Source organism: Temnothorax curvispinosus, unplaced genomic scaffold (assembly GCF_003070985.1).
Source record: "Temnothorax curvispinosus isolate PA1 unplaced genomic scaffold, ASM307098v1 QBEX01017878.1, whole genome shotgun sequence".
Lineage (NCBI taxonomy): Eukaryota > Metazoa > Arthropoda > Insecta > Hymenoptera > Formicidae > Temnothorax > Temnothorax curvispinosus.
In genome coordinates this window covers 738915-752576 of record NW_020227658.1, presented here as the reverse complement: position 1 = coordinate 752576, position 13662 = coordinate 738915, and the positions used below count along the sequence as shown (strand labels likewise).

General features: G+C 45.0%; 1 protein-coding gene and 1 long non-coding RNA gene across 5 annotated transcripts in view; one reads left to right on the top strand and one right to left on the bottom strand.

The window, feature by feature from the left end:
* LOC112467901 (CUGBP Elav-like family member 4) overlaps window positions 1-13662 on the top strand; it is a 546980-nt gene that overhangs the window by 33002 nt on the left and 500316 nt on the right. For all 4 annotated transcript variants that reach the window (XM_025036804.1, XM_025036803.1, XM_025036802.1 and 1 more), the window contains exon 2: window positions 11331-11413. The gene's annotated coding sequence lies outside the window, so the exon portion shown is untranslated. The remainder of the gene's footprint in view (window positions 1-11330; window positions 11414-13662) is intronic.
* LOC112467904 lies at window positions 69-4829 on the bottom strand. The gene is made up of 3 exons (XR_003042340.1): window positions 4400-4829; window positions 2694-2785; window positions 69-1529 (listed from the first exon to the last, which is right to left on the bottom strand). It is a non-coding gene; the product is annotated as an uncharacterized LOC112467904 (long non-coding RNA).

The window sequence follows — 13662 nt, the reverse complement described above, 5'->3', positions numbered from 1 at the left end:
GGAGCGATGCTTTTACACTTATTTGTATGTAATATTTTTTACATGTATATTATACATATATACCGATTTAAGAAATTGCAGTATAAAGCGTATTAGATATTCGAATAATATTTATTACGGGAACAAGTATAGTTTGTAACTAACATTAAACAGTCTTTTATATCTGCCGTTTTTAATTTTGAGGTCTGTATGAAACTGTTTTGCGACTTGCTCGTAGTTTAATGGCATCCTTTTTTAGACTTGGTCTTCAAACCGTCTTTATCTCGCCGGGTGATGTTCTATTTAGGCCACACTTTTCCAAAAGTATCCGCCTAAGGCACACTTGGTCCAATTTTTGTCTCTCCGACACAGTTTAACTGTTCGTTTTTCTCTGAACTTTTTTAACGTCCCTTTAAACTTTTCTTTCAATCTGTTAAAGATTTTATCGTTTGACGATATATCCTGATGAGAATTTTTTGTCTAGTTTTTGCTATTGTTAATTTATTTCACAGTTTAAGCTAAAAAAGAATTAATTAAAAATAGATGGCTAGATTGACAGATTTAAAATCGTTATTGTAGCTGCCACAATTATATCAATTTTAATTTCAATTAAGTGTTAATTAAAAACTAATTAGAAAGTTGAAAATAATTGTGAACAAAAAATGACATTTAATTCAATTCTATTTTAAAAAATTCGGTTTTCTATATTCGATGGAAAATCTATAATTGCACAATTTTAACGCGCATTGTATATTGGTGTATTGACATCGGGCAAAAATATGCGTCGACAGGTCCTGTTAGAAGCATTTGACCATTTGTTCCATCAAGTGCGCCGAACCTATCTTCACATTATCTCGTCGAAAATCATCACCGCTACAAATCGCGTGACGAGCGAGAAACGTTCGACGAGAACACCCGAGTGAATTCCGAGGATGCAACCTCTCCCTCGCAGTGACGGGTGGGAATAAAAATGGCGCGCAGATTGGGGAACGGATAGAGAGAGAAGCGAATCGTTGCCGAGTCCCACAGGCCGATTTGACGGGTTCGTTCCCTTGATGTTTCATCCGTCCGCACGCTGCCCTGCTCCGCTGCCTCTCGCCATTTCGACCATTTGCTACCGTCGCTTGTAAATATGAGCGGTCCTTCATTCGGACAGAGAGCAATAGCCCTAACAACGTCTTCCTGCCACCGTGCGCCGGGATGCCCGTTCAGGGCGACGGCGGTTTCCCTCCGTTAGAGAATGTACCGCCATTCCTTTCCTCAGGGCGGTAGAAACTGCGAAAAGAGAGAAGCGGCCGGGGAGTGGACGACGAAAGGGACGCGGCGTGAAAGAGAGAGCGCGAGAAAGGAAAGTCCCCCGACAATCAACGTCTATGGCGCCGCGCCATCGTTCTTCCCATTTTACGTGGTGTCATAAAAGATGCTTGTTACGAGCGGTGAACGGACAAAATGACGGATCGTAATAAGTTCTCGTTCAGCCGATGACGGCGGTGTAGGCCGTCGGGCTCGCCGAGGTCCGAGACAACGACGCTCATAAATGATCAGGATAACTGAAAATGATGAACAAATAATTCAGTCGTTCGTCTTACATTAGCATGATATGCGTAATATAAGTAAATATGTGTAACACGTACATATTAAAGTACGGAACATTGAAGCGCAACGATATTATTAACATACGGCGTATAATATACGCGTGTGATATTCCGCAATCTGGATACGTACCATATCTGCGTTCATAAATTTTAAATTTATGCTTAAGATCGCGCATTACATTGAATTCTCACAATTTTAATCATTAGACACTTTTAACGTCACGAAATGTGATTTATTTTCTATCTGTTTCTTCGCGGTTAGACAAATTGCAGCGTAATAAAGTTTTATAGCACGCCTCGGTTGCGTGCGGGGTGGTCGGTACCTTCTACATACATATACGTATACACGCATTTATAAAGACATGCGCGTCCGTGGTGCTTGTGTGTCCGTATAAATTGCCGAGCTCACTTAGCCGGCCAAATTTATTCCAATCCCGTAATCCACGCCTATTCATATAGATGCAAATCGGAGAAACGTGTGCCAAATTCGTACGCATCCTTCTGGAAACGAGATATCTCGTGGGGGAAGGATAGCCTACCCCGTAGTCCACTGTACGAGCCATCCCGAGAATGAATTAATCCTTGCTGAGAGGAAAGAGGGTCGGGGGGGGAGGTAGGGGAGAGAAGCGCGACCTGAGTAAGAGCCGGTGTAATACAACGCATTGTCATGGTCCCACTGGAAGCCAACACATTCGGGCTTTCGAACATTATACACCGCGCGAATATTACGATACGCGACGTACCGGCTCGTTCTGACCATCGTGAATTATTAAATGCCCGAATTAAATGCCGCGCACGGTCATTAAACTGGCATAAGTTACACTCGCGTTCTAGCGGCCGCCGATGAAATATTAAGCCGGAATTCTACAATGACGAATATATCACGGGCGGACTCTATTATATCCGCAATATCCGTTTGTTTGCGATCTCCCATGTTACTTTGCACTATGCAAAGTACTATATACTATGTACGCGCATTTATAGAAAGAGACAGATATATGTATATTTCTTTCAACAATATCCCGAAAATTATAATATTCTATCTATATCTCGATTGCGTCTTTAGAATTAATCTGATATTTATATCTGACGTCGGTGTTGGAAAGACCAACGAATTACCTGTATAAGACACATTTCCATCGACACACGGTAGGCGCAGCTCGAGATGTCTGGGGAAATGAAGCTATGCGGGTCGGACCCGTTTCATCTTCCTGCAAATAATTTAATCCTGGCTAAGTACATATTTATGTCTGTACATAGGTAACGCGTAGGTAGCGAAGGGCTGTAGATATAAAGGCGAAATACATGGCTCGAACTATGTGCTCGCCATTCTATATAGTAAAACGCCGCGTCACGCGGCTTGGTATCATTAAAATTAAAAAACGCATTTTTAAAGAGGTTAATTGAAGAGATAGCATAGAGGTCGGTTGGATATCAATTTTTCTTTTAGAAACATGCTTCTTTATTCGGGAACCATTCGCGATATCGAACATTTCTTTTCTCTTTCCCTTTATGCATCTTACTTCTCGTCTCCATTCTATCGTCTTTTTCTTCCATGACGATATACTGTGCGGGCAAAGTAGTTGAAATTGGACGTGGCAGTGCATCCAAGACGCTTCTGAATATCCGAGTTTTCTCGGAGATTTTCCGGGCGTAGTATTTAATTTGGTCGTTGTAAGAAGAAGCGGATGGGCAGGGCAAAGGAAAAGATAAAGAGGAGGGAAAATAGAGAAGAAACGAGACAGAGAGGAAGATAAGGAACCAGAAAGAAGATTAAGATAAAGAGAAAATAGAAGAAGAGTGAGAGTGAGAGAGAGAGAGAGAGAGAAAGGAGAGGTCTTACTTGCGACGAAAACGTTTCGGCAGCCTTTACGGAGACTTAATAACTTTGTAGATGGACTATTTTTACATTTCTACCATTCGTGACTTTCAAAACCCAGGTTTAAAGTAAGCGTCGCGCTCTGCCTGCGAGTGTCGCGCTTTGAATAAAAATTGCCTTCAATGGGAGCATTTTACGTTAATGCTCTGCTCTCTCAGAGACTTATTTATAATGAAGAAAACGCGGGGTGAAGAAAGCAGAACAGAAATGCTGAGGAAGGCGTGGGCCAGCGCTGATTTATTAATAATTGCAATAGGGTTAATTAGATGGAATGTTCAAAATATCAGGTTTTAAATCGTTTCGCAGGGATGATTGATCTGCACAATCATTTGGGTTTAACGAACTTACGGATTCCAGCTCAAATTGTAGACACATATATTTACACGTTTTATACACTCATATACACATATTTTTATGAGTATTAGTGCAATTAACATTTGAAGAAAAGTGATATTTTTTTAAATAACTACCATAATAATTGTAAGCATTTTCCAGTATTTTTTAATTGTTTTTTGAGACATTTCGTTCGTATTTTATTACAAAACAACAAAAGAACGATCCAACAAATGATGTCACTTATAGCGCGCTTAATAATTTTTCTGACATGATTCAGTAGAATCGTCGATTTGGATATTGATTGACTGAACTGACCGGTCTATTTCTATCCACCGTGGGTCAAAAGCATTTCTCAAAGGCCGACAATCTTTGACCGAGTTCCTTTGATCGGATCCGGAACATAGGTTTGCGACGAGAACGATTTCACAGGTCGTATGACACTGTATCACATAGGCCCAATGGAGGGACCGTACCAATAGCTGTGGTAAAGCTAGCTGAAGTTAGGCACGAATTTTTTTCAAAAAATAAAAGGAGTGTATCAAATAGAAAAGTACGTATATTTTCGCCGTTTATGATCGTGAGAAATCATGCCTGAGAACTTCGATCAAACCTCTTTAACGAAGAGTCCTCTGCCCGCCGCGAAATCAGCCAGCTTTTACGGCGCTTTTCTCCGCAAACATCGCAAACAATTGTCGCGTAGGTAGGTTGATGGCACAGAATACCACAGAGCAGGTCCGTCGTTCCGTTTCGTGCGACCACTTCACTTATGCGCACTCGGCGGCTTTATGGACCGAGACTTGGCGGTTACGGTAGCACGAGTCTTCTTTCTCGCTTCCTTTTCCCCCGTCTTCGCGAGGGAAAACTTCAAACTGTTGCGACGTTACGAGGCTAACTTTCGCGAAGTGCCGAGGAGAATAGAATTAACTCGACGTCTGATAATAGCGCGGTTGCTAATCGCCGGGAACGACCGACAAAGACGAAATAGGAACGGATGAATATTCATTCGCGATCAGCGACGCGGAAGTCTGAGCGTGTGGTCTCGTAATGTATGCATTCGCGACGTACGTTCCTCGGCTCGAATGACGGCGGCGGCGGCGGCGGCCTGACATAGAACGTGGTAAGTCGTCCCGCGAATCGGACGAGAGAGCGATCACCTTCTTAAAATAGCAAATACCCTTTGCCGCGCCAGTCGACCGGGCGAATGCGGCAGGCGCAGAACACATGGCAGCGGCGGAGGACAACCTGCTGTTATCGATATTCAAAAAAAGCCCCGTTTTCGACGCGGGGTATGTCCGGTATGTTGACGATAAATGCCGATACACTCCGCGGACGAAACATCAACCTTCGTAGAGTCGGCGTTACCTAGCCACGGTTATTTGCATATTTCAATTTCCTCTGCGCAATACCGAGGGGGTGCCGTCGACGTGGCGGCTGAAATACACGGACGTTGAAATACTCGCATATCCTCGCGCGCGCGCACATATTCACTCACTCTCCACCTTTTCGTTTCCACGTTTGTGTGCTTGCGGCGGTATATCGCGAAGATCCAACGGAGAAAATTTCGTTGTTATGGACAACCATTACCACGTCGGGATATGTAAGTACACGCACACTGGCGCAGAGCTCTTTCGAGACGTGTTGGTGTACCTCCCACGTGTATAAAGTCGCGATACGCTCGTACACACGTTGCGGTGGCTATGTGTATGTATACCGTCAGTTAGAAACGCTTCTCGTTCCGCCCCGCCGCGGCTATATTATCTGCGTCCCTATTATAAAAGTCATTTCGCAGGACACTCTTCCCTGTCCATTGTACCGGTGCATTTCAATTTTCGCCCAAGATGCAAATTTCACCTCCGCGCGTGGTCCCGATGCAGGGACGACGATTTCCGTATACTATAACGGGTGATGTGTGTGGGTGCGGCCGGTGGGTGAGTCTGCCGGAGGCTCGTTTCGTTTCAATTCATTAGGAGAACCATAAAATCCTCATTCCCGGACTGCCTAGTACCTGGTTAAGAGCAATTTGGTTGGCGCGACGCGCTCTTTCTTCGACTCCCGCGGTCGGGAAACTTTTCATTCCTGTTCACCGTGTCACTTGGGAGCTTTTACTTTCCAATTTTCGACAAGCAGTGCCGAGGCATGATTCGAGGGTTAAAAGAGTTCGCTCTAGACACCGTCGGATTTAACTTTCGCGCGTTTCTTTTCACTTTGGGATTTTCAACTTTGAACAATACACGCAACTTAGTTTAAAACAGAAATTTTGTTCCATCCCTCTCCTTACTCCAAATTTCTCATAAATGCTATTAATTTTTATTTACAAAGCGTATTACATTTTTACATCGTATGACAGCGAAAAAATATAATAAATCTGTGAAACTCCGATGATCAATATCGAGAATGAGATTATATTATCTTTGAAAAACGCGGGGGGGAACAAATCGGTTAGATTCTTTTTGCAGTATTCGAGATTGCTCGTATGAACGACGTGGATACGCAAAGCCATCCTCCCTCGAAAGGTACGGACCGATATGGGGCATCGGCGGACATCCGACAGCGTGAGAGGGGCGCGAGAGGGGAACGGCGACTGTCGGAAAGTGAGAGAAAGAGAGAGAGAGAGAGATCTCGTTGTATCGATCGGCGTCATAAAATCCATTTTATGACTTGGACGCTGTCCAGTGACTGGTGTATTAGCCGTCGCATTGCCTCGCAAATAAAACGCTCTTCTACTCTTGAACCCCCTTTAACCACCTCGCCTGGCCCTCGTCGACGTCGGACGATGCCATCAACTCTCGTTTGTATCTCTCATCCTGCCTTCTCTCTCTTTATCTATATGTCTCTCCCACCTTTCCGCGATACACGTCGGCAGGTTTATAGGCAAAAACTCACAACCTAGACAGTCCTCCTTCACGGTCTCATACCTCTCGGGGTTTTGCCCTGCAGCCTCTTCGCGTACGGTCCACAGCCACGAGAAAAGAACTACTTGATTATCTACTTGCGTTTTCTCCATGCCTGTTCGACAACGTATTTGCTGCCACTCGAATCAGCGTAAAACAGTCTATAATCCGGCTCCATTGGATTTGCATGTGTATCCCCGTCATATATTTCTCAAGACGAATAAAAGCTTCTCTTCGAATCGCAGCAGAGTGTGAAACGATGACCTTTTCGCGTATAATACATGGCACTTTTTTTTCTCGCGTTTAAACAATAGCTCCGCTACTATATTATTCCTGATTCGCTTACGTACAAACATTGTTGCAAACATTAACAATAACTGCATTGTGCAATGATAAATACCGGCAGAGATTTCGCACCGTTATCATGGAAATTTAACTTTATAATATTTATGTGACATAAATTAAACGCAAGAAGGTAACATAATATCGCATGATATAATACATTCATATATTAGTATATCGTTCTTATTTTAATGTGCGATTTTATATTAAAGAATCTTTTCACACTCTTTATTATTCTATTTTATTTTATATTCTATTTTATATTCTACACTTTATCATCTATATTTTTATATTGTATTAATCTCATTTAATTTGCATATCGCGCTTACCGATACTTACTGTGGTCATTTGAGTTTTACATGATGCATCAATGCAACAACGTGAGAGGAACGCGGCGTGTCGCTACAATGGTCATTGTCGCCTGGACCCGCTGGTGATAATTAACCTCAATTGAATTGAGATCGATAATTAATCTCAATTGAATTAATTAGATTTGCTCGTTGAAAATCAAGCACCTACGAGATACGCGAATCATATATCGGGAACGCACGACGCTGTACGTTCGATGGATAACTCTGATTCACTTTTTGCTCCGTAATCTTCATTAGAAACTTACGACGGGAGAAACTTCTCCGCGCATCGATTCGCCGTAGCTTATCCACGTCGTTGTTTCACGCCTTGCATATGTCGTATGTGTACATTTGAAACTTCGTCGCTACACATGCAGATGACTATGCGCATACCCGATGACAAGCTGTTTCATTATCTAGAATCAGTGAATTGTTCCTACACTACCGAATGTATAACTGCTTCATCTGCAATTTGCACCGAGGCCGCGCCGCCACTCGACGCTTCGCTGTCAAGCTAATCGTAAGCCTTATCGTAATTGCCTATGCCGCTAGACGCGACGTGACTACATCGAGGAGGAGGTATATATAGGAATCGCGGCATAATCGTTACCTCTCGCGTTAATTACTCTATATAGCGAGACCAGAATTTATTGGGAAAGACAACTTTCTTATACAAAGTCTTTAAATATTCCAGTGACACAATCCAAATATATTTAAACATTTCATTATCTGGTAACTATACGAAACTGAATTAACTCTTTGTATTTTCGCCGAGGTAGTAGCCGGGCTGTCCCAGTTCGAAAATAGATGCCTCAAAAGCGGCTCTCCGATAGCGGAGTAAACAGTACACTCCAAAGTCAAACTTGCCCATCAAACTTGTGCCCGCGCTGCTATTTACCGCGTTACAAATGTACATTCATTCGTCGGTGAAGTATCTTATTTTCCCCCGAGTGGACCGTATTGCGTCGCCTCGCAGATTGAATTTAGCTGAAAAAGACAAAAGCGGCGGCGGCGGCGGAGAGATTCATGGCAACGCGCAGCGCGAGGAAACGATTGTCCCTGTTCTTGTCGCGTCGCTGGGAGCTAATTCATCCTCGGGAGGCCCGCGGGGCTTGCGATTTGCCGCCGCGACGAAGTTTTCTATTCCCGCTGGGTATCCGGGTCGCAGAATAGGGGAGCCACGAGCGCGCGTGAGTCCCTAATGCAATTAAGATAAGCGCGACCGCGATGTTTATAAATATTTTCGGGCATTTCCGAAATAGCGAGAGCGCTTGGATTACGGGCGTGTGTATTCCCCCGTATCTGACGTAGCGAGGTACCCGCGGCGCGCGGCGTCGTGACCGGCCGCAGGCTACCAGCGAACTTTCGGCCATCACGACGCGCGCGTTCCATCCCTCGTTCCTCCAGCGAGAGGGGAAGCTTTTATACGCGGACTTACCCCGGGTTAGGTTGGACGTCGTACGTGCGAATGAGACGTACGGCGGTGTCGGAGATAACCACGCTCTGGACGCGTGCAACGTGCCGCATGAAAAATTACGAGTGCGCGCAGCGCGCCTCACGCTTCTCTTACTTCCTCGTTCTCTCGTTTACACGACGTGACTCTTCAGGGAGTGAAAGACCGCCGGAAGAGAGAGAGAGAGAGAGAGAGAGAGAGAGAGTGTGTGTGTGTGTGTGTGTGTGTGTGTGTGTGTGTATGTGTGTGCATACCGGTGCACTCCCCGCCATCGTCGTGAAACTGCGTCATCGAAGTCCTCGCGCAAGATTAAAATGTCTCAAGTATCACGCTGTAAAACAGTGTGACTTGGAATTGAAATTCCATCGCGAGTATAAGAAGCAGTGATTTAGCGAATCGTATCGACAGTTTTTACATATGCTAATCAATAAGTTTGCTTAAGTAAGTTTATACAAATTAAATAATTAACACAAAATTTGAGCAGACTAAAGATTATCTATGTGTGTGTGTGTGTTTATGAATTGTATTAAATGCTCTAGTTGTTTTTACAATAATAGAAACGTATCATTACATAATAACGTAACAAGCGGTGTTTTCAAATCACGAGATAATTATTAAGAAGTGAGACATTCGCGTGTTTATGAATTGTATTAAATGTTCTAGTTGTTTTTACAATAATAGAAACGTATCATTACATAATAATGTAACAAGCGATGTTTTCAAATCACGAGATAATTATTAAGAAGTGAGACGTTCGCGTGTGATATATTTGGGCATGCACTAAGATTGAGATTATATGAGTGTGCGAATGGATTCTCCGCACGTGAGTGTATTTAATGAATTTAATGAATTTCGTAAGTGACAGAATCGCGCTGATAGAGTCGTGTCATAAATATTTGCGCAATCTTGGTTCTTCGGGGTCTGTCCGCGGCTCTTGCGCCGCGCGTGCTTGCTTACATCCATCTCCCTGTGTTGAGATAGTCAAATGGTGATCAGATAGGACCGAGAGGCCCTTTGAATAAATTCTCAGACCGATAGGAAGGCGGTCCCAGGGGGTTTGCTCGACAGTGCGATAGCCGATAATGGTCTGGTTCAGGCACCGTCCAATATTCTCGGGTTAATTACCATCGTTTTAACCCGCTGCGATATCGATGCTATTTCTTAAACCGACTATATGGTCTACGAGAATTGACTCTACACACACAAAGATTTTTCAATATCTTTATTGAAAACTACTATCTACGTAACATCAAATTCTAATTAACGCCTCATTAATATGGATAATAATTGTCTTTGTACATTTGTCTCCTGCGAATCAAGTCAAAATTATGTATAACAGGTATATTATTTCACGACAAAGGTTTTCTCCTAAATTGACCTCATTGTTAACCCGATAAGAGACGGTACACTTTGTGTAAATTATAAGCATGTATATAATTTTACGGTAGCGGATAAGAGTGGTAAGCAGCATATGAACTTCTGAAGTACGACTAATACCGGGCTATTTATATCAACCGCGAGATAACGATTCTAGAGTGTTGCGCGAGGCTTGCGTGAGCGCGACGTCGGTCGGCGGGTGGTGTGGTGGGTTGTTTCCGTCGCTACATCGATATTACTATCTGACGAAGATGATAGCGTAGCGAAACTCGCATAACGTGTTCTGCGGGACGCGATTAAGCGACGTGTTTTACGAGTAGCGGTGTATCGCGCGCGGGAATCGAAACGCGCGTCGCGCGGGTGATGAATTCCCGTGGGACGTCCCCGTAGAAATTATTCTCCCGTCGTTGACAAAATCAATGGCCGAAATCTCGGCGGGCCGGTTTTTTGACCGGTGACCGAGCCGGCGAGCGACGCGAGGACGTCATCGTCATCGGGTGGGAACGTCATGTTTATTTCTGCGCGACAACGCGCGCTCGCAGTTTCAAAGAGTATACGGTCGATTCGCGACTGCGTGAGATCCGTACATTTCCGGGGCGCGAATACGGCTCGGTCCTCGTGTTTTGCACGTCGCGCGTCATAAAGATTGCAGCGTAAAAGTTTCGCGAATGTATGCCGCGTCGGCAATTACGCAGCGAGAACTTTCCACCGGCCTGTCTAATTACGATAACACATTGACTCGCGTCACGTAATTGCGGTTGTGCGCCGCGAGCACAACGGGAGAGATCACGTTATCCACGAATCGACCTTAGACTCGGGCGCGCTCCGCGGCAAGTATAAAACTTTTATTTCGACGGATCTCTCGACCACCAGCTGTGCAAAAAGCTTTGCGTTTTACGTTGCGCCGCGACCGGCCGCCGATAAACCTCGTCTCTCGCACAAGCACGTCGTAATATTTCTCTAAGTGATTACACCCCGAATTCTCGCGTGCCTGCGTGTCGCTCTCGATACCTTTGTGATAAAAGGGTACGTAAAGAGCTCTCGCGGATGCTATGTCGTATAGCGAAACCGTGGGCTAATCTCTTCGCGAGAGATAAGGTTTATGTTTTTTTTTCTTTTCGTTTTCAGGCTGTGCGTTCCTCACCTACTACAGCCGTGACAGCGCAATCAGCGCCCAGAACGCTCTGCATGAGAAGCGGACTTTACCAGGGGTGAGTGTTTACAACGTTTACTGCAAGCAGTTTACCTACTTTTCAACCAATTATATTCCATTAATGCCACCTCCATTCCGTGTTGCGCCCCACCGGCGGAAATCTTATCTCGGTCTCGCTTAATAAGCGCTCTCTCGTTAGTCCGCCATACTACGAGCGTGCGCGCGCTCGCCGTGACTTGGGGACGTAGCACCACTGAACTCTCGAAGAGAAACGATATATTTTTCTTAATCGCAAAGTTCCATCGACGCGTAGCGTATGCGCGACGTTTCGAAATACGAGAGGGTATCGCAACCCAAAATTGTTCGGCATTACGAATACGCGATACGCGTGAATTAGCTGTCGAGAGACGCCGACGCTGCATTCGTTTTGCCGCGAGACCGTTTGGAGCGGCTCCAAGTTTGCGGGCGAGACTTCGAAATATCGATTTATTTAGTCTCCGATTTCCGTCTATATACCTCATGGAACGGCCATCGAGCGTACGCACGACAGATGCTATAATTTTTAATCGAGATGCGTTTCGCGCGGCAAAAAAAAGTGCCGGACACCGACAGTAACGGATACTTATCGCCGTATGCCGTTTCTCCGACTAATTTCGGCGATTCGGGATATTAAAATGGCCCGACGTGACGAGTTAATCTCTTAACGCCGAGATTCCGTTTAGGGGAGGAAGGGTGGCGGGCGGTCGGGTAAAGGGAAGGAGCGCGATCGCGGGGATGGCACTGACGCGGCGAGTCCGCGATGTATCATCAGACTTTCTGTGTGGGATTCCCTGCAAATGCCAGGACCGGATACGCGCATTCTTATACCCCTTTCCTGGTATTACAAAAATCTCGCATTCCTCTTCAATTGGGAGGGATCGGAGAGGATGCACATTCTCCGTATTCGGCGCATTCGCCTAAGTCGCGGACGAAGAAACTCGGTCTCAAAGGCACAGAGAAAGGCAAAAAAAAAAAAACAACATTGCATCATAATCGTATGGTTCGAACACGGTGTGGATAGTTCTCTCTCTTTCTTTTTTCCCCCCATATTTATGGCGAGTAATGTCGTAAATAACGCTGGACGTACGCCGTTATCCTCGCCGTGCGAGTTGCTAACTCGACGTAGCTCTCCCTCGTATACGGTGTTAGAAAGTTACGATATCTTCGGGACGTTCGAGATATTTTCACCGGACATTTATCGCGTCCGTAACACGTGATACTTTGGCCTCGCATATATCGGCGTCCTTTTCTCGCGTAATGTGATTGATCGTGAATTATATCTCTTAAATATACTTTTTATAGTTAAATCCCCCTTCGTGTTGCGCGAGGTCCCTCCCGGAGGCCTGTGCGGGTTGCCAAAACTCCTGAAATTTTCCATCGATCGTGGCCCCGGAGGCCGAGCCACGGCGCATCGCCGACACTGAATGCTGCTTAACTGCCAGAGCGGTGCCAACATGCCCCTTCCCATTATCTGAGCTACCCCTTGGAAGTCCGTAGCGAGTACTGGCGTTATGTTTCGTTAATCTATCCCCCGAAACAACGCTGCTATGGTCTTGGCACGGCTGCCAGCGGAAATCGTTTTAAATGTTATGCCGAGGGATGTGCGTCAAGGGGGAGGGGGAGGGGGAGGATACGGTTGAGTTATGACTTTATGAAGAGGCAGACGCACGTACGCGCGCGTACGCCGACGGGGGGTTTTTTTTCTCCTTTTGCATGCACGCGGTTTCCGCGTGTTGGCCGCCCGCGAGATATATCTGAAAAAAATCTGCACGTCCGATTCCCGTGATATATGCGTCGCGGCGAAACCGCTCTGTCCGAAATTGCGCGGTTTAGTCCACAATCCGACGACAGAAATATATATCGTTTTTCGTTGCGTTAACTTTGGAACTCTGGCCGATGGAATTTTTACGGTGCGACGGCATGCACTCGATAATGTATCTTTCAATTAAAATCTTTCATTTGAAACAGCGACAGAAAAGTAGGTTTCCGAAAGTTTGCGGTACTTAATCACATTTCTCTTTCGACGTAACGCATATCGCGAAACGACATATATTTATAACTTCCGCAGGGATGACTGATCTGCAGTCATTAGGGTTTAGCGAACTCACGAACCCGTGCTCAATACATCACGGTCATTCACACACATTTACATATTGCAAATGACATATACGTGTTTTATGAGTGAGAATGCAATAAACATTTGAGAAAAAAATGAAGGGAAGATGCAACCTAATTTGAGAATAATAAAAAGAGGATAGAGAAACAGTA